Source organism: Giraffa tippelskirchi, chromosome 7 (assembly GCF_054371585.1).
Source record: "Giraffa tippelskirchi isolate mGirTip1 chromosome 7, T2T-mGirTip1v1.2.pri, whole genome shotgun sequence".
NCBI lineage: Eukaryota > Metazoa > Chordata > Mammalia > Artiodactyla > Giraffidae > Giraffa > Giraffa tippelskirchi.
In genome coordinates, this window is record NC_137281.1 from 151562186 (window position 1) to 151590063 (window position 27878).

The following is a 27878-nucleotide window of genomic DNA, read 5'->3' on the forward strand; positions in this document are numbered from 1 at the left end:
AGACAGCCTTCAGAATGGGAGAAAATAAAAGCAAATGAAGCAACTGATGAATTAATCTCAAAAATATACAAGCAGATCATGCAGCTCAATACCAGAAAAATAAATGACCCAATCAAAAATGGGCCAAAGAACAAAACAGACATTTCTCCAAAGAAGACATACAGATGGCTAACAAACATATGAAAAAATAATCAACATTACTCAAAACCACAATGAGGTACCATCTCACGCCAATCAGAATGGCTGCTATCAAAAGGCTACAAACAATAAATGCTGGAGAGAGTGTGGAGAAAAGGAAACGCTCTTACACTATTGGTGTGAATGCAAACTAGTATAGCCACTATGGAGAACAGTGTGGAGATTCCTTAAAAAACTGGAAATAGAATGGCCATATGACCCAGCAATCCCACTGCTGGGCATACACACCGAGGAAACCAGAATTGAAAGAGACACGTGTACCCCAATGTTCATCGCAGCTCTGTTTACAGTAGCTAGGACATGGAAGCAACCTAGATGTCCACTGGCGGATGAATGGATAAGAAAGCTGTGGTACATATACATATACAATACACAATACTCAGCTATTAAAAAGGACGCATTTGAGTCAGTTCTAATGAGGTGGATGAAACTGGAGCCCATTATACAGAGTGAAGTAAGTCAGAAAGAAAAACACCAATACAGTACATTAATGCATATATATGGAATTTAGAAAGATGGTAACAATGACCCTATATGCGAGACAGCAAAAGAGACACAGATGTAAAGAACAGACTTCTGGACTCTGTGGGAGAAGGCAGGGGTGGGATGATTTGAGAGAATAGCATTGAAACATGTATATTATCATATGTGAACTAGATCACCAGTCCAAGTTCAATGCATGAAACAGGGCACTCAAAACCAGTGCACTAGGACAACCCAGAGGGATGAGATGGGGAGGGAGGTGGGAGGGGGGCTCAGGATGGGGGACACATGTACACCCATGACTGACTTATGTTAACGTATGGCAAAAACCACCACAATATTGTAATTAGCCTCCAATTAAAATAAATAAACAAATTTAAAAAAAAACAAGAAGAATACTGGAGTGGGTTGCCATTTCCTTCTCCAAGGGATCTTCCCAACCCAGGAATCAAACCCAGGTCTCCAGCATATCTCCAAGACCATCTCCAAATAACGTACACATGTGACTGTCTAGAGAACCAGTATTTGGACACCTATTATATACATAGTACAGCAGGCCAGTTGTGTTGGCCAGAGAAGCAAAGACAATCTACAGAAAGAGAACAACCTGGGCAGGTGAGTCAAGAGACATCTGCCATTCCCACCCCCGCACTGTTGTCCCTACCCTCCCTCAACACTAGAGTTCATCCACCTCGAAAAGGGAACGAGAAAACCAGATGATGATCCTAATTACCAACCCCAATATACCCACACACAGTGCCAGGTGGGGAGTGGGTGAGGAGTGAGGAGAAATCACCACTTTCCCCCTTCAGGTCTCTTGAATCCTAGATGTAGCTGTTGATCCGGGAGGGAAAGGTCTTACTTAGTACGACTGGAGTTGTAAATTGGCTCATTTTTTAACACCAAAAGTGACTGTACGTTATAATTCTGCTCAAGACATGGCTAAGGAGTTTATAACTAGGAAAGGAAGGGGGTTGCAAGATAAGACACTGAGGAAGGTGTTTAAACAAAAATAAGCCCTGTTTCATCTTTAAGCTGACCTAGTTGAAACTGGTCAATAAATGGGATTCTGCCTCCAGTGCAGGAGACCTGGGTTCGATCCCTGTATTGGGAAGATCCCCTGGAGAAGGAAATGGCAAACCACTCCAGTGTTCTTGCATGGAAAATGCCATGGACAGAGAGCCTGGAGGGCTACAGTCCAGGGGATTGCAAGGGTTGGACATAACTAAGCGACTAAACCACCAATAAGCTGGAAGTTTCAAATACTGGACTGTCCACTGGCAGCTGTTGACCTTAGGCAAGTTACTTAACTTACTTTTGCCTTATCTAGGAAATGGGAATTCATGAGACAAGACATATAAAGCACTTAGGAAAAGGGCTGAACCCATAATGTGTTCAATTCGTACCAGCTTTCATCATCATTGGAATTCACATTATCTCATATTTACCTTAAAATCAATGTGCCTGGCAATAAGTGGTGATGGGATTAACAGGGGACATGAACTCAAACGCACTGCAAGGCAATGGTTCAGTTGCTAAGTCGTGTCCGACTCTTGTGATCCCATGGACTGTATCCTGCCAGGCTGTCTGTCCATGTGATTTTCCAGGCAAGAATACTGGAGTGGTTTGCCATTTCCTTCTCCAGGGGATCTTCATGACCCAGGGATCGAAACTGGGTCCCTTGCACTGCAGGCAGATTCTTTACCTAGTGAGCTACCAGCGAAGCCCATTCCAAAGTATGGAGTGTCAAAAAGAAAAAGTAGGGAAGCTAAGGAGCTGGAGAGTAGATGACCCACCTAATAGATTCAAATTCAAATTTTTAAAAATCTAAAGGGCCAAACAAAATTATTCTACATACAAATTCTGCCTTGGAGACTGCAGTTTTCAGTGTACTTTCAAGATCTCACTCAACTTTAACCTGGACTGCCCACCCAGTCAGCTTTGACCCTCTGCTCCCTTTGTTGCCTCTTTACCCTGTCAATTCCCACATCCTATTTCTGCCTCCATTCAAAGAGTACTTAGCCTTCTCTCCAAAATAAATTCTGAATACTTCCTCTCTTTGCCCACTTCCACACCTGTACTGGTCAGCTATTCCTGCAAATCCAGAGTCTTCAAAGATATATTTTTCTTGTTCACTGCTCTGATGGTCAGCAGAAGCAGATTTGCTTCCATCCAAGTTGGCTAGGCTCCAGGCTTTAGATCAGGAACAAATTTATATCATATATCCCTCATCATTCTTAGACCAGCAGTTATTTGTGGCATGTACTTCCTGTGGCAAAGGGCAGGAGCACAAGAGGTCATACAGAGAAAGCACAATGTCTCATGTGGTCTTAGCCCCAAACTGGCTAACTGAATTCTGCCCACATTTCATCGGCCAAAGCAAACCATGCAGCTAGTCTCAACATCACTGAGGGTGGGAAGTATTGCAAAATCATATGATGAAGGATGTAAATGTATAGTTCTAGCAAAGGGAGGGTTCATTTGTGAATTCTAGCAAAGAGAGGGTTCATTGTGCCAATGAACGAATCAATTGGCAAAACTCCATCCTTTGGTCACAATTATTCATGTACTTCTCACGCTCAAATTACATTTAAACCCTCCCCTGATAACACTTCCCAGATGGCACAGTGGTAAAGAATCCGTCTGTCAATACAGGAGATGCAAGAGATGTGGGTGTGATTCCTGGGTTGGGAAGATCCCCTGGAGAAGGGAATGGCAACCCACTCCAGTATTCTTCCCTGGAAAAATCTCATGGACAGAGAAGCTTGGCGGGCTACAGTCCATGGGGTCGCACAGAGTAGGACATGACTGAACTACTGAGCAGGCACGCACACAAATACCACCACATGGATGGAGACATGTGGAGCCGAATGGCGCCCAACCACAGTCTAATGGCAACTCCAGTTGACTTAAGTGACCTGCAGCCTTTAACAGAGCTACTTGACTAATCCAGCCTCAATCAGCAGACCTGTAAGTGTGAAAACAAGTGCTCGTATTAGACACTGAGTTTCAGGGTTATTTTATTAGGCAGTATTATGTGGCCTTGCTGATTAATATAATGCACTTTCTTATAACTTTTCTATGTCCTTGACATGACTTCAACACTTTCTCAATCTTTTTACATCCTCCCTATATCTCAGATTGACCCAAACTTCTCTCAGTTCCTATATCTTCATCTCATCTCCAATAATGTCTACAGAGGCTAAGCTACTTTGTACTTTAAAAATAGTCACTCTGTGTATTTTTGAAAACTTGTTATTCACTCACATTTTAACAGAGATTTTTGAATCCTCACTACAGGAACAATGACAAGAGCTGGGAATATAAGGATGAAAACAGAATCCAGCTGCTTGGACTGTACAGTCTAACAGAAATAAAACAGTAACAATCAAGAAGGCACATGAAAGCTCTAATTCCACTACATCACTCTTAACTAATTAATTAAATTTTTAGCTAGGGCAAAGAGTTAAAGATGAGGATTCTTTTATTCTTTCCTGACACCCTCTTAGTGCTAAGAAACAGAGTTTAGGGTAAGTTTTCAATGAGCCGTTGATTGTTTTGTTATTAAATGACCCCTGTATCCCAGCTGCCTTTGTGCTGTGTCTAGCAGCTGAGCCTTTCATCCACTGTCCCCAGTCAAACATTTGCTAAATGGTTATTATGTGCCAGACATTGTGCAAGGCCCAGGTGGTCCTGGCTGTCAAGAAGAGTAGAGTCTGGCTGAGGCAGACATGTATACACATAAATATGATCCCACTTAAGACACACCAGAGTACTGGGAAAGCAGAGAAAAGTGACAATGTTCATTTGGGGAACTACTTTCATAATTTTATACTTGGATCTTTACCGTGTAGAACTTTTCAGGCAGAAAAATAAAAATGGGAAAGGCTACTCTAGGTCACAAGAACATCCTGTACAAAAGTACATAGGCATGAAAAAGCAGATGGGTTTGGAGATTAGCAAAGCACTAAGTATGGATAGAATTTAGGTTGGGTGGGAGCTGAGTGACAAGAGATGAGGCCACAGCTGAGTTGAGAAGAGTTTTATATGCCAAAGTAATAAACTGAGAAATTGTTCTATGCAGATCCAGCAACAAAGCAACATTTTAAGAATGAAAGAATTGTGACTGTTTTGTTTACTTGAGGCCAACTACCTCATGACTATGTGGAGATTGGAATAAAGATAACTTGATCATAGAAGGAACAGTTAGGAAACAGCTCCAGGCCCAAAGTGATAATGGCTCACCTAGACTGGGGGGTGGACTGAAAAGGTGTTTCTGGAAGAGTCGACAGGATGTATGGGAAATACAGAGAACAGGAGGGTAAAGCAGGTCTGCGTTGTGTCTAAGCTTTAGGGACTCCAATGACCATACAATAGGAGGAACGGCAGGTTCTGAGTAGAAAGAGCCATCTAGTTCTAAGTCCTGGCCTACCCATTTCTTTGCAATTTGGGTATTTTACTTTTCTGAACTACAGTCGCATCATCTTTAAGTGGAAAAATAGCATCTACTTTATGGGATTGTCATGAGGTTAAATAGGAGCAAAAAATAAAAAAAATTGAGCATACTGCATGGATAGAGAAGGTCCTTGATAAATATTTGTTGAATGAAGAAAACTGACAGAAGCATTGTAGAAGGAATAGTGAAATCAGGGTTTTACTTGAGGCTTCTTGATGTGACCTTAAGCATGTTACCTAACCTCCCTGACACTCAGTTTTCTCACACGTGAAACAGGAAAATCTGTCCTACCTCACTGGCTTGTCGGGAAGATTAAATCTGAAATACGTGCAGAGTCTGATGTCATCACTGGCACATAACTGGGGCCGAATAAATGTGCGTTGCATGAAGGTATAAATTCACTCAGCTGTTATCTGGTTTAAGGAAGTAGATGGAAAATTACCTCAGTTTAGTAAATATTTACATTCGTACTCAGACACATACACAAAAGAGAATCATACGTGTTTTACATCAAATTAAAAATGGTGAGCTTCCATTATTTGGGAAGTTTACTTAGAAAAGTTCATTCTTCAATAATGTTCAAAAAAATGGCATGCCTCTCTAATATGCTTGTGTTATGTATTAATAAAAACTAGAAACTACCTTCATATCTTCTCATTAGAGACAAAGCCATGTACACAGTTAAATCTTTGTTCAAAAGGTAGTGATGAGTAACTTGTACTCCAAAGAAATCATACTAGATTGAGAAAACTTGAGAGTCACTACTTTTAAATAACACAAGCACTCAGTTCAGTCGCTCAGTCATGTCCACCTCTTTGTGATCCCATGGACTGCAGCACCCCAGGCTTTCCTGTCCATCACCAACTCCCAGAGCTTACTCAAACTCATGTCCATTGCGTCGGTGATGCCATCCAACCATCTCATCCTCTGTCGTCCCCTTCTACTCCTGTCTTCAATCTTTCCCAGAATCAGGCTCTTTTCCAATGAGTCAGTTCTTCGCATCAGGTGGCCAAAGTATTGGAGCTTCAGCTTCAGCATCAGTCCTTCCAATGAACATTCAGACTGATTTCCTTTAGGATTGACTGGTTGGATCTCCTTGCAGTCCAAGGGACTCTGAAGAATCTTCTCCAACACCACAGTTCAAAAGCATCAATTCTTTAGCACTCAGCTTTCTTTATAGTCCAACTCTCACATCTATACGTGATTACTGGAAAAACCATAGCTTTGACTAGACGGACCTTTGTTGGTAATGTCTCTGCTTTTTAATATGCTGTCTAGGTTGGTCATAGCTTTTCTTCCAAGGAGTAAGTGTCTTTTAATTTCATGGCTACAGTCACCATCTGCAGTGATTTTGGAGCCCCCCAAAACACAAGCACTACCAGCATTAATTCATTTTTTAATTATGTGAATGCCTTTGATGGTTCCTTGCAGATACTGTGCTTTTTACTTTGTATATAGTGACTGTGACACATACTGGTAGATGCTCTCCAGTATCTTTTCTTCTCCACCTTCTTTTAATAGATGAACCCACCCTTCCACCCTTCCTCCTCCACTCTATCTTTTAAAAGAATGGTCTCCTAGTTACAGACTACATTTCCCAGCATCCCTTGAAGCTAAGTTAAGTTCATGTGCTAAAGTTCCGGGCAATGAAAGAGGAGTAGAAGGGTATCTTTCATTTCTGGATCAGCTCCTTAAGGACACTTGCCCTGGACTCTCTCCTATTCCCTTCTTCTATGGGCTGTAGAACAGACGTGGTAGAGACTCAGCTTTTGGTAACGCTGATGAGCACATCAGGGAATGGTAATGCGGCAGAGAGGAAGGAAGAGACCTGTGTCTTTTAATGACCTTCACCACCTGGACCGGCAGGACTGTAATGTGAGAAATACATTTCTATCTATGTAAGCCACTACATTGGGTTTTGTTTGTTTTGTAAAAAAAAATTTTGGGGGGGGCGAGTTAAAGCATCTTAACTTCTACCCCAGGGGATGTAGGGTTTTACCTTGTTTTATAAGAAAAAAATTGTTTCAATTGTGAAAATTTCCCTTGGGACATTATGGGAGGAACAGATTTTTACATACGATAAGTCTGAAAGATCAGGATGACCTTTCTGAATACTTATCATGCCAAGGTTACTATAAGGACTTCTTGACTGCTCCTTATATGGTAAGAGTATTTTGAATTCTAAGGGAGAACATGTGTTTGTCAATTTGTTTGGTTTTGATTATGAGTATGCTGTTTTTGTAATGAAATAGCAGTTTCCCATTTCTTTGACTAATCCTGCCAGCAAGTGCCGGTTGAATAAACTAAAGCCCTTTCAAGTTGCCTGTCTCTATTAAGCTTAACCATAAATTAAAATGAATGGGTATCTCCAAAGAGAATGTCTAAAAAAATGGTTAATCAAATTTTAACCTTGCAAAAAGTGTCAATTTTGTAATACCATAATCTCTGATTTCCATTAAAAATTTTTTGTTGACTAAAAGACAGTATTGGAAATAGACTTTTATCATGTGATTCAAGGTTCTAGTTTTGTATACCTTCATTAACAGAGTATCTTGGATCCGTATTTTCATTACTAGTGTAATGAATAGCAGCTATGTGATGGTTTGTGAAAAATAAAGTTAATAAAAAGATAGTTAACATAAAAGAATTAGAGCATCATAGCATAATATAGACAGAACACATCAGAGTTATCATATATGGCCCTTTACATAACTCATTCACACACAGGACTGTCTTAGGTCAGCTGGCTTTGGAAAATAATGGCACTGATGATATTTCAGTCACTATCAATAATTCTCAACTTCAGAGAAGTTAAATCAGTTTCTTCCCTCAGCTTCCCAATAACCAGTGACAACTGTTCCAGTGGAAAGAACTCTTGGCCAGCAATCAGGAAACTTCCTTGCTAGCCCTGGCCTTCTTAGTTACTAAGTGTGAAATTGGGCAGGTCATTTAACCTTTGCGCAGGTTAATTATGGAGTTCAGTAAAAGATCATCTATAAAAAGCCTTTGCAAAATAAAAATCTTTATACCAATACACAATAGTACATATATATATATACATATGTATCCCTGGTGAAGGGAATGGCAACCCACTCCAGTACTCTTGCCTGGAAAATCTCATGGACAGAGGAGTCTGGTGGGTTACAGTTCATGGGGTGGCAAGGAGTCGGACACAACTTAGCAACTGAGCATGTACATATGTACATATATGTATGTGTGTATTGTTTAAGGAAAACATCATTAACAATGTAAAGCCACCTATAAATGTATTTGTTCATATACATACAAACACATACATACATGTGTGTTTATAAAGATATACACACTAGCTAAATTTAAAATTTTACTATTTAGGATTTATTTCCTGGCTGCTTCTAAAATGAGTTAAGGCGTTTATGGATCAGCACACAACACAAAAGTGCACTGGGAAGCTTTAAAGCAAAACAAAGTCCAGGCAGGTGCCATTTAAGAAGCATTTTTTAGTGGAGTCCTCCTGTTCCTCCTTGATGGCTAAAAACAAATCAGATAAGGGGACTTCTGTAATAATAATAACAACAGATTACTAATAGTTTATTAAACAGTTGTGAACTGTCCCTTAAGAATCTTAACAATGACCTACATCTAACCACACAGAGTCACCCATATGTCATTCGTCTATTACAGTCTCCCTGGGTGATAAAGTTAATAAGCCAGATATGCCAGAGTTTTCTGGAAGTAACAACTGAGAGTGTCAAGTTCCCATAGAAAAGTACAAGGCACACATTAGGCTTGTACCCTAAATTCAACAGGACTGTAACATTTCTTTGAACTTTTTTCCTTAGTGATCACCTTTAATCATGAGATTAAGGAATCGTGAGATGATAAGAATGAGAATGACTAATCCTTCCCTTTCCTAGACCCACACCACCTGTTAGTATTAAGTGAGCTACATTCCTTTTTATATACAGGTAAATAAATTAGGGATTAAACTCATTGTGAGGTAGAGGGTAATACTGATACAAACAGCTTTGATTCAGCAGCTCAGGTAATACCATTCTATTTGAAACCATCCATCAGCTTCCTTTGATCTTTATTTTAAAACAACCAAAAGCAAGTCATTGCATTTTATGGCCTTAGTCCTTAACATGAACAATAAATATATTAGACTGTATTTTTATTGGATAGGTTAGTATTGAGGGTCATCTAACTCAAACCGGACGCCTCAGAGTAAAATCACTAGGTTAACATTGGGATTAGCAAAGAATGGCATTGGAGATTCCCCCCCATGTGCCTGTCTTTTAAGAAATGACAAAATATAATAAAATGGGTTATAAATCTCTGTACAGATGCCATGGAAAGAATAAAGCAAGAGCTGGTCATTGACTAACACTTTCATACTTGGTCCTAATGGTACGCTTGGCCTCATCGCTTAACCAAAGCATCACTCCAAAAGGGTCTCTGGGCATTAAAAAATGCTCACAACTGGGATACAGGTCTTTCAGACATTGGAATTTCTGGGTGAGATGAATTGGGAGATTGGGGTTGATGTATGTATATATACTACTACATATAAAATAACTAATGAGAGCTTGCTGTATAGCACAGGGACCTCTACTCAATGCTGTGGTAAACTAAATGGGAAGGAAATCAGAAAAAGAGGGGATATATGCATACACATAACTCATTCACTTTCCTGTATAGCAGAAACTAACACAACATTGGAAAGCAACTATCCTCCAAAATTAGCTAAAAAAAAAAAAACGAACACCTCTCCTACCCGAGTCTTGTGACTGATGCCTGAAATTCCATATTACAGGCTCCTTTCATCACTTCAGAACATTTGATCACTGTGTAAATAAAAATGCATACTAGACTAAAAATATTTTAAGCAATTATAAAAAAAGAAGTTGGAATTTCTTCTCCAGACTAATATTTCTACTTTCTGCCACTTAAAAGAAAGCAGTTTCTAAAGAAGAATTCTGCAGCAATATATTCAAAGTTTGCCACCCTAGAACCAAACCTTTCTTCCAAATGCGGCCTCATTTAGTGTCACAGTGTACCTGCCAAATAGGCCGCAGACCATGCCAGCCCCGTCTGACAAATGGAGGCCTGAGCGTCATCCCAGCCTCTCCCGATGCAGAGAAAATGAAAGGAAGCAGTGACGGCCCTGCATTCTACTCATTTCTTGAATGTGCATTTGTGGGCTCACATGTCAATGGCCGACTCCTCTAAGCAGGTTCAGAGTAAACAAGTAGAATACATTGGGAAGGCTGATCCTTATGATTCAAATTTAACAGTCTCGCAGAGCAACTGCAGAGGGACAAAATGTATGCAAGTCGAGTTGATCGCAGACTCACCTGCCTCCTTTCGTCCTCTTGGAGTTGTAGAAAGACCTGCCCAGATTGGCAGGTGTGCCTAGAACAGAGACAGTGGAGCGAGAGAGAGGAGCCCCAAACCCTTAGTCTTTATATACACTCTCTCTTTCGGTTCCAACATCCTCTTCACTCTGATTGGCTTCTGATTCCCTCACTGCCCCTTGCCTTTGAAGTGTTCTGGACTCAGCAGCACCCAAGGTTAATGTCTCCCACTTGCCCACAGCACCTACGCATGTCCTGGGCATGCACGTGTTCTTTCCAGTGACCCAGAGTGACAGTGGGAAGTAGCTTCTTGTAACTCCTTTTCCTGGAGACTTGTCTCTCCCTTGCACTGCTTGTCTTGGCTCTGCTAAAAGGCTAAAGGAGGATATCTATTCTTTTCACCCACAGGTTATAAAACACAGCAAGGTTCAGTTTTAGAAGGATGATCGACATGACTGTCCTATCACCCCAGGAAGAAACCTCAGATTCCATATTTGAACCCCCGACTTTGTATTCCAAGTCAAGCACCTCCAAAAAAATTATGCACCCATTACTGCCTTTTTCTTTGTCATTCCTCCCCTGATTAACAACATTTTCCTTCCCTAATATGATTTTTTTCCTTTTTCTTCTTTACAAAGCTTTCTTTATAAAATTTCTTCACACCTCACTGTAGAATGAACACACGTGATTTCCAGAGAACAATAATTAGAATAATTCTGTTTGTGATTCTATCTTCATTTTTTAACTACAAAAATGAATATTCAGGTCAAATTCTGTTGTAATAGGGCAAGGAGTTTGCAAGCTCCGTTCTTAGGATGAAGTTTTATTATACCCTTTATTGAGTGAAAGCAGAAGAGAAGCTTAGGAATGAGCTTCTTAGCTATGAGCCGTCTTCGCTCTTACAATGGTATTTGCTGAAATGGCAAATATCAGATATACCATTGTTGAATTTCATGATGACTGTTTTCTGATAACCAGAATGTGATATCATGACCACCTACATGTAATTAAATTTTATAGTTTTGGTCTACACAGTGACTGCAAGAACATTTTTTTAAAAAATTATGTTTAATTGAATTTAACTGATTTCTGCCAAATAGATAAATATCAGCTTTCCCTGAAGTCTTTATTTCAGTGAAATTCAATTACTAATGAGATTTAGCATTTCCAACAAAAAATTTATAACACACTAAATTTAATCTCTTGAAATTCCGAAACAAACTCACGCATCCCTGCCTCCCAATTATTCCAGATGGAGATATACTGGATGTCCTCTCAGAATTCTCAAACGTTGAGTTATTTTTGATTCAGAACATTTCCACTGGTTGCCCTTGAGTAGACATGCCATATTATCACGTTACCTTTGGAATCTCTTTAGACTGTGACCGACATTCTCAGCAAGGCAACTAGATATGAACACCTTCTCTACTGACTTTTTTTTTTTAATGACATCTCCCTTGAGGAAATGGTCACTTTACAAGGTCTCAATCCAGAGTTGAGAACATGTGTTACATATTCCAATGAAACATAGAAATTGTTTTTCTGTTGTTGTTGTTCAACTTAGAAGTAAAGAGAACTTTGTTAATATCTCCTCGCATATATGAGTTGTGAAGTTTACAATATTGTCCTAAAGAATTACATTCCTCAATATTTCTTGTATGTTCTTTCTTCCATCTTGCATCCCAATTGTACTTATACAAGTATCACTCGCTTTTGGAAAGTTTGCTTTATGCAACTCTGCTTTTACAAAAGACCTACATTAGTATTTGTTTTTCTAACCAGAAGAAATCCGAAAAGGACTTTTGCTTATACACACACACACACACACACACACACACACATATGTAGTATGTAACTGTTTCTTTGCTTTATGTCATTTCAACTTATTATGGAATTCTCCAGGCAAGAATATTGGAGTCAGCAGCCAGTCCCTTTTCCAGGGTATCAAACCCAGGTCTCTTGCAGGCAGATTCTTTACTATCTGAGCCACCAGGGAAGCCCCAAAGGTGTCATAGGAACACTTTGTTTTAGGGTAATGCGTGTGTGTGTGTGTGTGTGTGTGTGTATGCATGCGTGTGCTCAAACATATATTCAGTTCAGTTCAGTTGCTCAGTCACGTCCAACTCTTTGGGACCCCATGGACTGCAGCACGACAGGCTTCCCTGTCCATCGCCAACTCCTGGAGTTTACTCAAACTCATGTCCATTGAGTCAGTGATGCCATCCAACCATCTCATCCTCTGTTGTCCCCTTTTCCTCCCACCTTCAATCTTTCCCAGCATCAAGGTCTTTTCAAATGAGTCAGTTCTTCACATCAGGTGGCCATAAAAATTTAAGTTCTACATCAGTCCCATCTATCTAACTCATAATTTAGGCTTTGATAAATTTTCTTAAAGGGGGCAGAAAGATATAAATTTCCTGTTATAAAATGAATGTTTGTTATAAAACTATAATAAAACCAAACTTGAGTGTAAGATAGGCCAGAAGGAAGCACTGTACAACATGGGGAATAAAGTCAATATTTTGTAATAACTGTAAATGGAATGTAACCTTAAAAACTGTATAAAAAATGAATTTTTTTTAAAAAAGAAGAGGGATCAGTGAGATATATACTTAGAATTATTTAGAATAGTGCTAATAAAAATTGCATTAAAAAAGTCATAGACATGTTACGTATAGCATGGTGACTATAATTAAGAATCCTGCACTGCATATTTGAAAGTTGCTAAGAAAGATCTTAAAAGTGCTTACCATAAGGAAAGTAATTTGTGTAATTATATACGGGGAATAACTGGTCATCTCGCAAGGTTAGATGGAGACAGATGTGGTGAGAGATAGACCTCTTGTCATCATTTCTCATTATGTTGTACACTTGAAATGAATATAATGTTATATGTCACCTATACCACAATAAACAATAACATTTTCACTAAAAAATGAAAATTTTTATGAAGCTCTTAATATTGCTCTCTGTGGATACAGATCAGGGTACGCTATCTTTCATAATGATCTTTCTCATTTGGTCTATCCGAAAAATATCTGTGAAGTCCCTTTCTCCTTGTCTTCACCTCCCCATTCTGGGTATCCATACTAGTCTTCATAAGTATGTTTAGCTAACAAAGACTTCAAAGGATCTGCCTTCTCCCAAGATTCCTTCATTTCAATCAAGGATGAATCTTACTGAATTTCTAAACAGGAGGTTTCTGAATACCCTCGATGGGGCAAGGGGGGACTGGGGTGGAACCATTGTAAGTGCTCTGAAAGGAAGGGACAAAAAAAGAAAAGTGGCAAAATGCATAACCTGAGTGTGATTTTAAGGAACAAAATTGTACCAAGTAACAATAGTGTTTTGACATATTATTTCTCATCTTTACCCTGCACAGTGGGCATTATTATTAGTACCATGTTTACAAATAAGGAAGCTGAGGCCCCCAGTTGTTATATGATTGGCCCCAGGTCAGGTAGCAGAGAAATGGCAGAGCCAAGATTCACACCTAGTCTTTGGGTGGCCATGCCCACTCACGTGTGCCTACACGTGTCAGAAGGCTTTGAGGAAGGAAAGATTGGGCTTGTGAGGTGGCGGTAATGGTAAAGAACCCACCTGCCAATGCAGGAGACATAAGAGACGTGGGTTCAACCCCTGGATTGGGAAGATACCCTGGAGAAAGGCATGGCAACCCACTCCACTATTCTTGTCTGGAGAATCCCATGGACAGAGGAGCCTGGTGGGCTACAGTCCATAGGGTCACAAAGGGTCGGACACGACTGAAGTGACTTCACACAGCACACCACAGGTGAGAGCTCAGAATCTCCAAGTATCAGCTACAGATGTGGAATTTGTACAGTAAGAGAGACGACCAGAAAATATACATGGAGAACCAAAAGACATCCCTCCCGCCACCTTTTTAAAAAGTCAAGGAAAGAATTGGAAAAAAATAGAATGAACATGGACTTAGCAGGCACTGGATCAAATTCAGTTACTGCTAGTTATTATACTAGATCTTACTTGGGTAAAATTACTTACTTTTTGGTGCCAAATTCTTTTATACAAAAAAAGTGAATATAGCAATATCTATTCCATCAGGCTACTGTGAGGATTAAATGAAATGACTTACATGAAAGTCTCAAGATGAGTGCCCCACTCATTTTAGGATTTCAATAAATGGTCCTTCCTAATGCTTTCATTCATTGTTATAGTTTATTTAAATAGATGAAAAGGAAGAGGCTTTTAAATCTGTAACAGCCTATTCTTACGAGCAGTGGACCACAACTGTGCCATCATGCCTAAGAGCATGAATTCTAAATCCTCACTTTTGGCTCAAATCCTGGCTCTAATTTTTAAAACTTGTGTAATCTAAGCACATTTGCTCCAGACTCAGTTTCTTTATCTGGAAAATAGAGTTAACAATGTAATTTACCCTGAGAGATTTTAAAAGATTTGGTTTCATTAATGCAAGTGAAGTGCTTGGTAATGTCTGCGCTTGGTAATGTCTGCAGACATTTTGGTTGTCTCATCAAGGAAATAGCATTTAGAGGGTAGAAGGCAGGGATGCTGCTAACCATTTTAATATACACAAGACAACCACCATGACAAAGAATTATCCAGTGTAAAATATCAATAGTGCCAAGGCTGAGGAATACTGAGTTGAGAAAAATCATCCCGACTCAGTAGGGATCCTGAGATATTTTCCTCATGAGGGCATAAGAGGTCACCAACCAAATACTGCTGGAAAACCAAATACCCCTGCACCCCATTTAATATACACTGGGCTTCCCTGGTGGCTCAGATGGTAAAGAATCCACCTGCAATGCAGGAGACCCGGGTTCAATCCCTCGGTTAGGAAGATCCCCTGGAAGAGGGCATGGCAACCACTCCAGTGTTCTTGCTTGGAGAATCCCACGGACAGAGGAGCCTGGCAAGCTACTGTCCATGGAGTTGCGAAGAGTTGGACACAACTGAGGAACTAACACTTAAGCTAACATTGGAAAAAGTAAAAATAATTATTGAATGTATGGGACTATAACAATATGTCTTAGAGTTATGGTAAAAATGCTCTTTTAAAAGGGTAATATTTCTCATTAGAATTGCTATTCTAAAATTCACTGAATAAGAATTTGAGAGTGGGTGAACAATGATATACAAGGGCTTTAGAGACAACTCTATAAAAAATTAATGCTTGCAAATACATCTGGATTCCCTCTGCTACAGGAGTGAGCAAGTGAAAATGGTCTGCCAATAATGGATATGGATAGGAAAGTGGGCACAAATTTTCATGCTCCTTGTTCATATTTTCAGCCCCCTCATCGTCACCCAGATACTTTGTGGGTGATGGGATTATTCAGAGAAAGGTAAATATGAAGGGTTCAAAGCATCTTTTTCTTGCAGTCTTAGTTTCTCAGGTGAATTTAGCAGGATCTCTAGCTGAGAGGATTCCTTCTTGATCCTGTGTGCTTTTGTACATCTCCTCCAGCTTGAATTGATAAGGGTACATTGGCAACTTGAACCAGAAACTAATAAGCCCAGGGCATAGCTCTTCCTTACCAAAAAAAATACAAACTCTCAAGTTTGCAGAGGAAAATAGGGAGCACTCCATGAGGAACACACCCTTAATCCCGAACATCATTATTTAGGACTTTATGGTTGGTAGGGAATTGGAAAGTTACAATGAGCTCCCTTTTCCTTTTCCAGTCATTAGCAGGGAGGTATTGCTCATACACAGAACACTGTTCCAGTGAGCACAAGGCACATGAAGAGGTATGATTCCTTTCTCATGCTTGCAAGTGAGATCCACCAGAGAGGCTCCAGTGTGTTCAGGATGGATGCAATGTTGTCTACCATATGTCAAGGAAGGAGTCTTTGTAATATTCTGATTTTGGTGGCTGAATAATGGTGCCCAAATATGTTAGGTCCTAATCCCTGGAACCTGTAAATATTACCTTATTTGGAAAAAGGGTTTTTGTAGACATGATTAAGGATCTTGAGACAGGGAGATTATCCTGGATTATTTAAATGGGCCTTAAATGTAATCATAGTGATTTATAATATTACATTAGTTTCAAGTGTTCAACATAGTGATTCAATATTTTTGTAGATTATACTCCATTTATAGCTATTATTTAAAAAAAAATCTATATCTCCCTGTGCTGTACAATATATTCTTGCTGCTTATCTATTTTATACAGAGTAGTTTGTGTCTCTTAATCCCATACCCCAGCTTGCCCCTCCCTTCTTCCCTCTCCCTACTGGTAACCACTAGTTTGTTCTCTATAACTGTGAGTCTGTTTCTGTTTTGTTATATACCTCCATTTAATTTTTAGATCCCATATACAAGTGATAACAGAGTATTTGTCTTTTTCTGATTTATTTATCTAAACTTAATACTCTCTAGGTCTATCCATGTTGTTGCAAATGGCAGAATTTCATTCTTTTTATGATTGAATAATATTCCTTTGTGTGTGTGTGTGAGAGAGAGAGAGAGAGAGAGATCTTTATCCATTCATCTGTTGATGGTTACTTAGGCTGCTCTCATGTCTTGACTATTATAAATAATGAAATAATGCTGTTATGAACACTGAGGTGCACGTATCTTTTCAAACTAGGGTTTTCATTTTCATAGATGAGTGTTCTTATAAGAGAGAGGCAGAGGAAAATCTGATATACAGAGAAGAGGAGGTCACGTGACCATGAGATAGAGATTAGAGGGATGCGGCCACAAGCCAAGGAATGCAGGCAGCCTCCAGAACTTGGAAGGGTCAATGAACGGATTCTCCCTAAGAGCCCCTGAAGCAAATGCAGCCCTTGATTGCTATCTAGTGAAAATGATTTTGGACTGCTGGCTTCAGGAACTGTGAGAGAATACATTTCTGTAGTTTTAAGTCACCAGTTTCTGGTAATTTGTTTCAGCAACAACAGGAAACTAATACACTGGTCATAACTGTGGATTCTCTTCTCACAGACCTCTGTTGGCCTACTGAAGGGAAAGAGGAAGAAAAAAAGTTAATAAACATGATGCAAGCAAGAGAAAAAAGAAAGAGAAGGAAGTGGAGAAGAAAGAAGAATCAGGAAAAATGTGGAGGAGAAATAACTCACTGAATGGTTTAGGTCATGTGTGAATTGTACTGGGGAGAAGTTCACATGACCCCTAAAATCCACTTCTGTCAATATGGTGGATATTAAGGCTATGCTTGAGCATGGGTCAGAAGAGGAATTTGTCTTTGAAACTTATGACTCATCCAATAGTTGTAATGTGGCTTACTGAAATTTTTCTCATCAAGATCACCAATGACCTCCTTTTGGTTAAAAAACAGTAACCACTTAGTCATCAAATTGTTTAACCTGACTTGCCAACTTTCAAGATCCTGCTTATAACCCACTTCCTCTACCAAATCTCCCTTGATCTGTGTTATTTTTCCATTTTCTTAATTCCTATTACACTCACAGGAAGTATGTCTGTTATTTCTGCCCCTCTAAAAAGAGGCCAGAAATGCTTACTGCTAAACACCCCAAAATGTATAAAACAACCCCCTACAGCAAAGAATTATGGTATTTCTTTACCTCCTTCAACAATCTGCACAGGGCTGGTCTGTAATAGAGTCCTGTGGTGACTGGCTACCCACCATTTTGAGTCCAACAATATAGATGGTCTCACCTCCTTCATTTATACCTATTTATTATATCATACAATGATGACTGATATGAGAATTATGTCCCTGGCATGCTAGATCTAAATCATAAAAAATACACTGACAAAATTCATTGTTTTTCTAGTTAAGAAAATCTACTCATACATTTCAGAAAAATTCCCAATTGGAAGAGTTGAGGCCAAAATCATTTCTCATTTGTCCTAACTTAACCTCCCAAATGCAATTAGCAGCAACCTCTCAAGTCTCTCAAAACATGTGAAGATTTACTTTATTACTTGAAGAGTTACAGGTTTGTGCTAAGGCACACCTGAAGGTACCTGCTTTCTGCTATATATTTCCCAATATGTGGCAAGTCTCATATAATATAAGCTTATTTTTCAACTGATGTATGTTCCTGGCTTAAAAGCTTCAAAAGGAAAGTCTGCATTTTGGGCCTACTTTAATATTGCTCACTTGCATCCTGTGTCACTGAAACTGAAGCTCACTTCAGCAGACTATCCCATGGTAAGTGAGCAGATAATTGCCCACATGAAAACCATTATGTACACACATGGCTAAAGAATCTAGTCAAGGACATACAACTGTTGGTGATCAGTCCTTGTGTTTTCACTTTTTTGTTTTTTAAGCATAAAAACACCAGAGGCACATGGTGGCATTCCCCTCACTTAAAAGCAATGTATGTAAACCACATCATACAATTAAGAATCGCAACACAGGTAGGATGGTAATAAATTAAATAAAACAAGTGAACTAATTAACATACTTGCAAAACAGAAAAAAACAAGTTTTAAAACATTGTACACCTCAGTGAAGTAGCAGCTGCTCTTATTAAGAACCATATATTCTCTTAGTACAGTACTTTGTAATTTATTGCCTTTCCCACCTTGGAAAAATTCTGTAACAGCTATACTTCCCATATTGACATTTTTTGGCCTTGTATAAGTAACAGCTTTTGAAACCGATATTCAGATATCCATTAAGTCAGCTGCTTGAAAAAAGTTTTCAGTTTTTTTTTATCTCTTTCAGAATGCTCCAAAAGAGTGATTCATATAACTCGTAAAAGGATTAATTCATTAATGATGAAATGAGGAACTTCATAAAATATGAATGTCCTTCCCCACCTAGTGTGTTATCTATGATTGTAAAGCATGATGCAGTCACAACATCCACATGTTCAGTTCAGTTCAGCCACTCAGTCGTGTCCCACTCTTTGTGACCCCATGGACTGTAGCACGCCAGGTTTCCCTGTCCATCACCAACTCCTGAAGTTTGCTCAAACTCATGTTCATCGAGTTGGTGATGCCATCCAACCATCTCATCCTCTGTTGTCCCCTTCTCCTCATGCCTTCAATCTTTCCCAGCATCAGGGTCTTTTCTAAGGAGTCAGCTCTTTGCATCAGGTGGATGCAAAGTACTGGAGCTTTACCTTCAGCATCAGTTCTTCCAGTGAATATTCAGGACTGATTTCCTTTAGGATGGACTGGTTGGATCTCCTTGCAGTCCAAGGGACTCTCAAGAGTCTTCTCCAACACCACAGTTCAAAAGCATCAATTCGTCGGCGCTCAGCGACTACTGGAAAAACCATAGCTTTGACTAGACGGACCTTTGTCAGCAAAGCAATGCCTCTGCTTTTTAATATGCTGTCTAGGTTTGTCATAGCTTTTCTTCCAAGGAGAAAGTGTCTTTTAATTTCATGGTTGCAGTCACCATCTGCAGTGATTTTGGAGCCCAAGGAAAAAAAGTCTGTCATTGTTTCCCCATCTATTTGCCATGAAGTGATGGGACCAGATGACATGATCTTAGTTTTCTGAATGTTGAGTTTTAAGCCAACTTTTTCACTCTCTTCTTTCACTTTCATCAAGCGGCTCTTTAGTTTCTCTTCGCTCTCTGCCATCAGGGTGGTGTCATCTGCATATCTGAGGTTATTGATATTTCTCCCGGCAATCTGGATACATGTACCAGATTTCTATTTTGATGATCTTGGTACAGAATGATTATTAGGATCAAAAGGCCCATGCATCCTGGAAAGCTTAGAGGGTTTTAAGTAGGAAAAAGGGTCCTTGAGTAGGCTGATATGACCGGGTTTCTTTTCAACTTACCAGAGATGATTCCATAGATTGTAGCTCGTTTTCCTGTTTGCTTATGATAAAATGCTTGGTCTTCGATTACCACTTTCTGACACTCAAACATCACTGTCATCCTGAGAGAACGCCGTCCTGAAGAAGGAAAATTCTTTTCTTCACCCAGGTCTTTTCCCCTTGTATTAACATCCCTTGAGAATATTACCTCTGGAGGAAAGAATTCAGTGGCAAAATTCCATATTCCATATGTACTCATGAAATTCACTCCCAGCTTCCACTCACACATCAACAGGGCGGTTAGAAGAGAAGTCCCTCACTCCCTCTACCCTCTCTTCACGCTTTGCCCCAGCTTCTTCCGACACCCACACTGGTTTGTGTTTTTTTTTTCCCCCTGCTGAACAAAAAGTCCTTTTTATTAGCAGAGGCTTTCTTTAGGCAGAGAAGCATATACTTCATGCTTATTAGGACAGACAAGTATTCAAGTTTACAAAAAGTGCTTGGTACTGGCTAGTCCGTAGAGACAGGAAGTGGAGTCTGCTCAGTCCTCTAGGCGCTAAGCCCACCTGATGCTCTTTCACGCCTCCTGTGGCCTACAGGAAGGATTTATCAAAACCTAATGCATTATTGAGCCTTATTGAAATTTAAGCAAAGTCAGTGGAGTTGACAGCTGTTTTGCCTCTCTTTCTTTTCCTAGAAATGCTGTTTAAGTCTTTCTGGAAAAACAAACAAAACCACCACCACCACCAAAACACAACAACAGCAACAAAACAGAACAAAACCCCCCAAACTCCTCAGTGCCATTGATTCCTTTGCATTTTAAACATTTCACTTTTGCATTTTAAAATAAAAGTGAATAAAATGGCTGTTTGAAAAGGTGACCGAGAGACAAAGCGCATGCATTCAACTGTGGGCTCCATACTTACAAACGCACGACCTTGGGTATGGTAGTCAACCTCTCTGCGCCTCAGTTTCCTCACTTGCGATAGATTATTGAAGGAAAATAAGGAAAATACCTTATAAGGTTGTTGTCAGGAGTAAATGAGTTAAACTATGGAAATTATTTCAGAATAGAGTTGGCACTCAGTAAATGTTTGATTAATTAATACAACTTAACAGAATAAATATGTTTTAGAATCCAAGTAGTTTCAACTTTGACTTTTGTGCAGTTAGAGTGATCCATTGCTGTTTAGTAAGTGGAGACAAGAATCTGAGCTCATGGGAGATTTTTACAAATGAAGTGGATCAGGCGTTGATGTTAAAGAAAAGTAAGAAACCTTCATGGAGAATGACTGAGTGCCACATTCTGAGCCTGGCATTTTTCAATTACCATTGGATATAAGTCTCCTAACAGTTCTTTTGAAGTAGACACAATCAATTCCATTGTGCAGATGAGATAAAAGAGCTCAGAAATGTTGATTACCTCGAATCACACTTACCCCGGCACCAGTCAGTGGTAGAGGCAGAATTCTAATCCTACACCACTTAAAAACCAAACATAACATGGAAAAAGGAGGAAGGCAGATTGTGCAAGTAAAGTGATTTTATGAAAAGATGATTATTGAATGGATCATTGACAAGGTTTATGATCCAAAGCTTCCCAGGTGGCATAGCGGTAAACAACCCACCTGCCAATGCAGGAGATGCAGGAGATGTGGGTTCGATCCCTGGGTCAGGAAGATCCCCTGGAGAAGGAAAGGGCAACCCACTCCAGTATTCTTGCCTGGAGAATCCCATGGACAGAGGAGCCTGGGGGGCTACACACCATGGGTCACAAAGAGTCAGACACGACTGAACCCAGCACAGTTACAATTACAATTATCCAAACATGGTTTGATATCTCTTAGAACTAGCTTTGAGGTAGAGATTCAGACTACACACAATACTTTTAGTCTAGGGAAGAATGCAATTGTACATGTGAACAGCACACTTACAAACCATCAGAAATAGAAAGTGACTCAGAAAACCATTTAGTCCAACTGCCTCCATTAACAGCTAAGAGACAGAAGAAGTGAAATGGCGAGCTCAGTGGCATATAGGTGATTAGTGGCTGAAGTAGCCAGGATTCCTCTGGTCCCAAGGCTCCTCCCCTTGGCAGCATGCAGAATAGCCAAATGGATCACCATGTTTTTAAATCCACCCATTTGGATGCATGTAAATTCTAGTTCGTTTTAAATACTCCAACTCCTACTTTGGCATTTAAACCTAAAACATGTATTAGAGTGATTCTTAAACTTCGTTGGGAATATATCATAAATAATAATATTCTCTAGTGAAAATAAAGTTTCTATGACCTAGAACCTTCTTTTAAAAACTGACTATAATTCTGGGATTGTTGTATTTTGTCAAACAAGAACAAAAATTAAATATTGTCTGGGTAGAAAAGCCCTTTAAAGGAAAATATTGCTCTTCTTCACACAGAGAGGAATTAAAAAGTTCTTTAACTTTTTTGTTATTGTTATATTACATTCATTCACCAAATATTTACTTTACAGCTAAAATAGCAGGAGTCCTGCCTTCCTTGCTTATTTCACAGCACTCACTACAGTGCTAAGCTTTTGGTAGTCATTGATTAGTGGTATCTTCTCCCATGTTCAATATATTAGAAGGCTTTAGGACAAAAGTCACTGAGGTTATGTCAGCTACTATTGATATCCTGGAGGTGAAGGGTATACAGGTTAAGGATATTCTTTCCATGGCATCTGCACAGAGATTTATAACCCATTTTATTATATTTTGTCATTTCTTAAAAGACAGGCACATGGGGGAGAATCTCCAATGCCATTCTTTGCTAATCCCAATGTTAACCTAGTGAGTTTACTCTGAGACGTCCAGTTTGAGTTAGATGACCCTCAATACTAACCTATCCAATAAAAATACAGTCTAATATATTTATTGTTCATGCTAAGGACTAAGGCCATAAAATGCAATGCTTTGCTTTTGGTTGTTTTAAAATAAAGATCAAAGGAAACTGATGGATGGTTTCAAATAGAACGGTATTACCTGAGCTGCTGAATCAAAGTTGTTTGTATCAGTATTACCCTCTACCTCACAATGAATTTAATCCCTAATTTATTTACCTGTATATAAAAAGGAATGTAGCTCAATTAATACTAACAGGTGGTATGGGTCTAGGAAAAGGAAAGTTTAGTCATTCTCATTCTTATCATCTCACGATTCCTTAATCTCATGATTGTGTTGTCCTGAACCATGCAGAATAATATGCACTTTCGTAGTTATAATCAGTAACACAAAGTCCAAAGTTTCATAATTTCTTTCATTATGCCTGCATCAAAAGTTTATAATCAATTGTACTACTTCTTAGGCTGGCAAGCATCAGGCTGTGTGACGGTTAGCCATATTGAAAAAATGGCATTATCTAATTATGTCATAGCACACAGTTTTATCGTAAGGCCAAATCTTGTTCATGCAGGTTATAAAAGACAGATGAAAAGCACATTATCCACTGCTTCAGCAATACTGCATTATTATAAACGTAAGGAAGCGAAAAGTGCTGGATCTCGGGCCACTCAAGCTTTTTGACCTAAACTTCAAAGTATGCAAAACCTAACTATGGTAGAAAGGGTTTTGGATTGCTAGCAATGTGGAGAGAAAGGAAGTACTAAAAGGAAAGATGAAGAAGAACGGAAGTACACAATTTTCTGTGATTTTTGTAGTAGACGCTTAGCTGGTCAGCAAATAAATTGTTAACTGACAAGAAATTGGCATATGAACTAAGTGAGTTTTTCAAGCAAAACATCCTGGAATAAAGGAATGCTAGTAGGCTGAATAGGCAACAAAACCACAATTAGCCACAGATTGGCTGGATATCGGCAGGCCTATAAACCTAGCAAAGATTTACCTGCCTTATTGTGTAGAGGGTGAAGCACCAGTTCTGGCAGATGATATTGAAAAGTCAATAATCATGGAGCAATTGATCTTAATTCATCACATGGGCCTCTCCACTTTCCTAATTCAAGTACCAGAGCAAAATTAACTTGGGGTTTAAGGGACCAACGTTACCATCTCAAGGACTTTGTTCTTCATTAGCCATTCAGGGGAAAAGGCTTGGCATGGCAAACTATGCGGTGATGATAGGAATCTCTAAAACGATCCACAAATGTGATGGCCAACATATTCTCAGGCCTCAATTAGACACTTACACAAACACAAGAGATGGTGCGTGCAATGATAATGTAGATATCAATATTTAATGGCTATTCATTATGGGAAATTCAGCAAATTTCACGCTCAGTAAGTCAGTCATCAATACTGGGGATGCAGGGGTGCTATCTGATTGGTTCGGCTTTCCTGCCATCATGGCTCTGAAGACATAGTTTAAACCCTTAGGAAATTCCAAGGACATTATGATTTGAATTTTCATGAATATACTCTGGCAACTGGCCTGTTAAGTGCTGAACGGTTCTGCAAATCTGGCTTAATCCAGATCAGTTCATAAACACTGTTTGCTCACAGGGAAGGATGGTTGATGGTGTACATGTGGTTAGTTCAGTTACAAATACCTTCCAAAGACTGAAAATACACCCATCCACTATGCTAGACAAAACATGGCACCTTTATTTAAAGAGCTTACTGTCTAGTGAAGCGTCTTGTAATTTAGAAATACAGTATAATTATATTTAAAGCAAATATACATAATTCATCAATTAAAGATGCTTTCTAGGTACCACTGATTGCATTCAGCAATTTTCTACGTAGCTTTCAAAGATTCTGATTCTCAATACAATATTGATTGTAAGAGTTAAGATGATGTTTGATCTATTATGATATCAAAACAATAATAAAAACCTAATACTTGGTTCCTACTATGCACATTTTTCTCTATTCTAGACCTTTGGCTCATGATGACAAAATGCACTACAAATATTAAAGTGGTGATGAATTACTTTGGTCTGACCTTCCCAACACCTACGTGGATTCCAAATATTAACAAATGTCTCTTCACATAAGTTATGGATAACTTGGGAATTAGCTCCCAGGATGCTACCAGCAAAAGGTAAGTAATTCTGTTGGTAACAGTGTCACTTTTGTAAATTGATCAAACATTGCTTTCTACAGATAATAGCCAAGTTACAGACCCCATAACATTTTCTTCTTTCTTCTGTAGGTGCCTACTTTGTTCCCAGTTCACTTATAATCACTGTCTGAGAAGAGCAATCAACACTAAATATTTAAGGGTAATGAAAAATTAGCCTGAACATCTACTTGCATGAACATTGCATGGGAAAGTTTTCCTTTAGCTGCTCTGTGGTACCAGTATCTGAGCCCGTACATCCCATGGAGAAATATAAAGAGTCCCAAAGGGCAAAATTAAGGGTAGACAACATCTGACCTCAATCATGGGCTTCAGGATAAGAAATGCATAACACATGGTCACAGCTCAAAAGCAGTGATGTCAAGGTTACTGCAGAGGATGGCAGCTGTTCAGTTGGACATCTGGATCTCAGTGGCTCCAGAACCGATTGTTCTCACATGAGATCTGTCCATGAGAAGCTCAGCCCATCTTCAGTAACAGTTCTCAGAATCTGAATGAAATCTTCATGCAATGCCCAATGAATAATACATTTTCACATGTACACAATATTCTTGTTTCTGGAAAGTAAACGTTGCCCAAAAGCAAAATATTAAAACAAGAAAAATTATTTTGGGTTGAATGGCTGTGCCAAATTGATCCTTCATCTTTAGTGGTTACATTCAAAAGAGATCAAGGATAATGGAAGGGTTTTGGCTGTCTTCCTGTATTATTTGATACTATCTAAATATACATAACTTTTTACTTACCTTTCAAAAGTTCAGTTTCCTTCTCTTTTCTGAGAACAATAACCAGCAAAATGTTGATAGGCAAGAAAGGTTTAGCACGTGCAAGTCTAGTTGTATCAATTTCAAATTGTGCATAACTATTACAATTGGTAAGCAGGAATTAAGAAGTATGAGCACATTTAAACATACATATCCAACTAATCAAATATATCAGTGCATTAAATGAAGAAACTATATTTAAATACTTTAAAATTATAAGGTTAAGATTGGTAATATGTACAGAAAACTTTTTTAGCCAATTAAACAAGACACACTAGATTCACACTAATTAATGAATGATATGGAAATGATAGACAACTGAATTAATGGAAATAATGCTTTCTTGGATAGAAGGTCACTAATCCTGAGTAACGTATGAACATGTCCCCACAGTATGGCACAGTCCCCATTCAACAATGGGAAGATTTTCCAAAGCATATAGCAAAAGGTGTAATACAATGCATCTGTATATTCAAACGGCTTTTATAAAAAAAAAGTATCTCTGTATCTACCTGGTATGAATTTCAAACCCTAAAATAACTGAAGACATTTCAAACACAGTTGAGGGGTTACGCTATTTGCAACTTACTTGGTTTTGTTATTTATGCAAGACCTGTACTTTTCAGTAATTTTAGTGTTGCAGTTGGCTAGCTGGGGGTGTGAGGTCCTTAGCAAAGTCTCTGGATGGGTCCTGTCACAGTGTAGTTGGTCAAAAAACAAGCACTCTTCCAAAAACCACACTTTCTTTGATGTATGGCATAGGGTAATACTTAATTCAAGTGTTCAGAAACTGAAAGAAGTGCTTGAAAAGCTTTCATTAAGAGAATTTGAGAATTCTGTATAGATTTTGATTTAGTCCATTTCTAAGTATATACAGGGATGGGGAAGCAACCTGATTTGAAACCAGTCAAATGATCAATGATACATAATGGAGGGTACAAAATGTAAGATAAAAAGCCAAGATAAATTCTATATAGCCATTAATTATCAGAGGATAAAGAGATGGAATGATGCAATAAATCCCTGGTCTCAGTTGCAGACAATGAGGAAAAGTTGGATGAGACTTGAACGTTCAACAAGCATTAAATCAAAATCTTTCTTAAAGTGACAGAGTCTGGAAATGTTACTCTGACACATAATGGATGACTGTGAGCCACTGGTATAGACAGGAAAAATTGAAATCACATGTAAAATGACAATACAGAACCAAGGCCCCAAATCAGATTGCTCTCAAGTTCCTGGGAGGAAACAGGATAAAAATTCAGCTCCAAAGAAGTTCACATCCTTTTGCTAATCAAATATTAGCCTGCATTTCACCAGACAGAAGAGCTATACCTGTAGGTCCTGATTTAATTAGATGCCCTGATGATGATTCTGAATGGTTGATGAGCTCTTGTTAATAGAAGCTTGGTAGGTGAAGCAAAGGGAGAAGTGACCTCTAATAGTAAATCAAGCACCTTTGGAAGCTGCTTTATCTCCTTAACCTGGGTGACCTTGGGCCTGGAGTCATAGTTTGGATACCTGGGAGAACATATATTGGGAACTGGAAAATAATATATATATGTATATATTTTTAGTTTGGGGATAGAGACTAAAACTCAGAGAAGGCTGTAGTTAAATGAACTTTTAAGTTCATATGACTCTTGAACTTCAGCATTCATCAGAATCACCTAGAAGACTTATCAGAACCTAGACTGCTGGCACTTTTCCCAGTTTCTAAGTCCTTAGGTCTGGAGATGAGAAATTCGTAGTTCTTACAGGCTCCTAGGTGCTTGCTGTTGGTGTCACTGGTTTGGGGACCACACTTTGAAAACCAATGCTGTAAGAAATACTGAATAAAAAGATATGTATTTTCCTCAGAAAA

At 38.9% G+C, this 27878-nt stretch overlaps 1 long non-coding RNA gene across 1 annotated transcript; it reads left to right on the top strand.

Annotated features, from left to right (window-relative positions):
- Positions 1–6782: 6782 nt before the first annotated feature.
- On the top strand, positions 6783–27878 carry LOC145513666 (uncharacterized). The gene is made up of 3 exons (XR_014059654.1): positions 6783–7035; positions 25046–25211; positions 25323–27878. It is a non-coding gene; the product is annotated as an uncharacterized LOC145513666 (long non-coding RNA).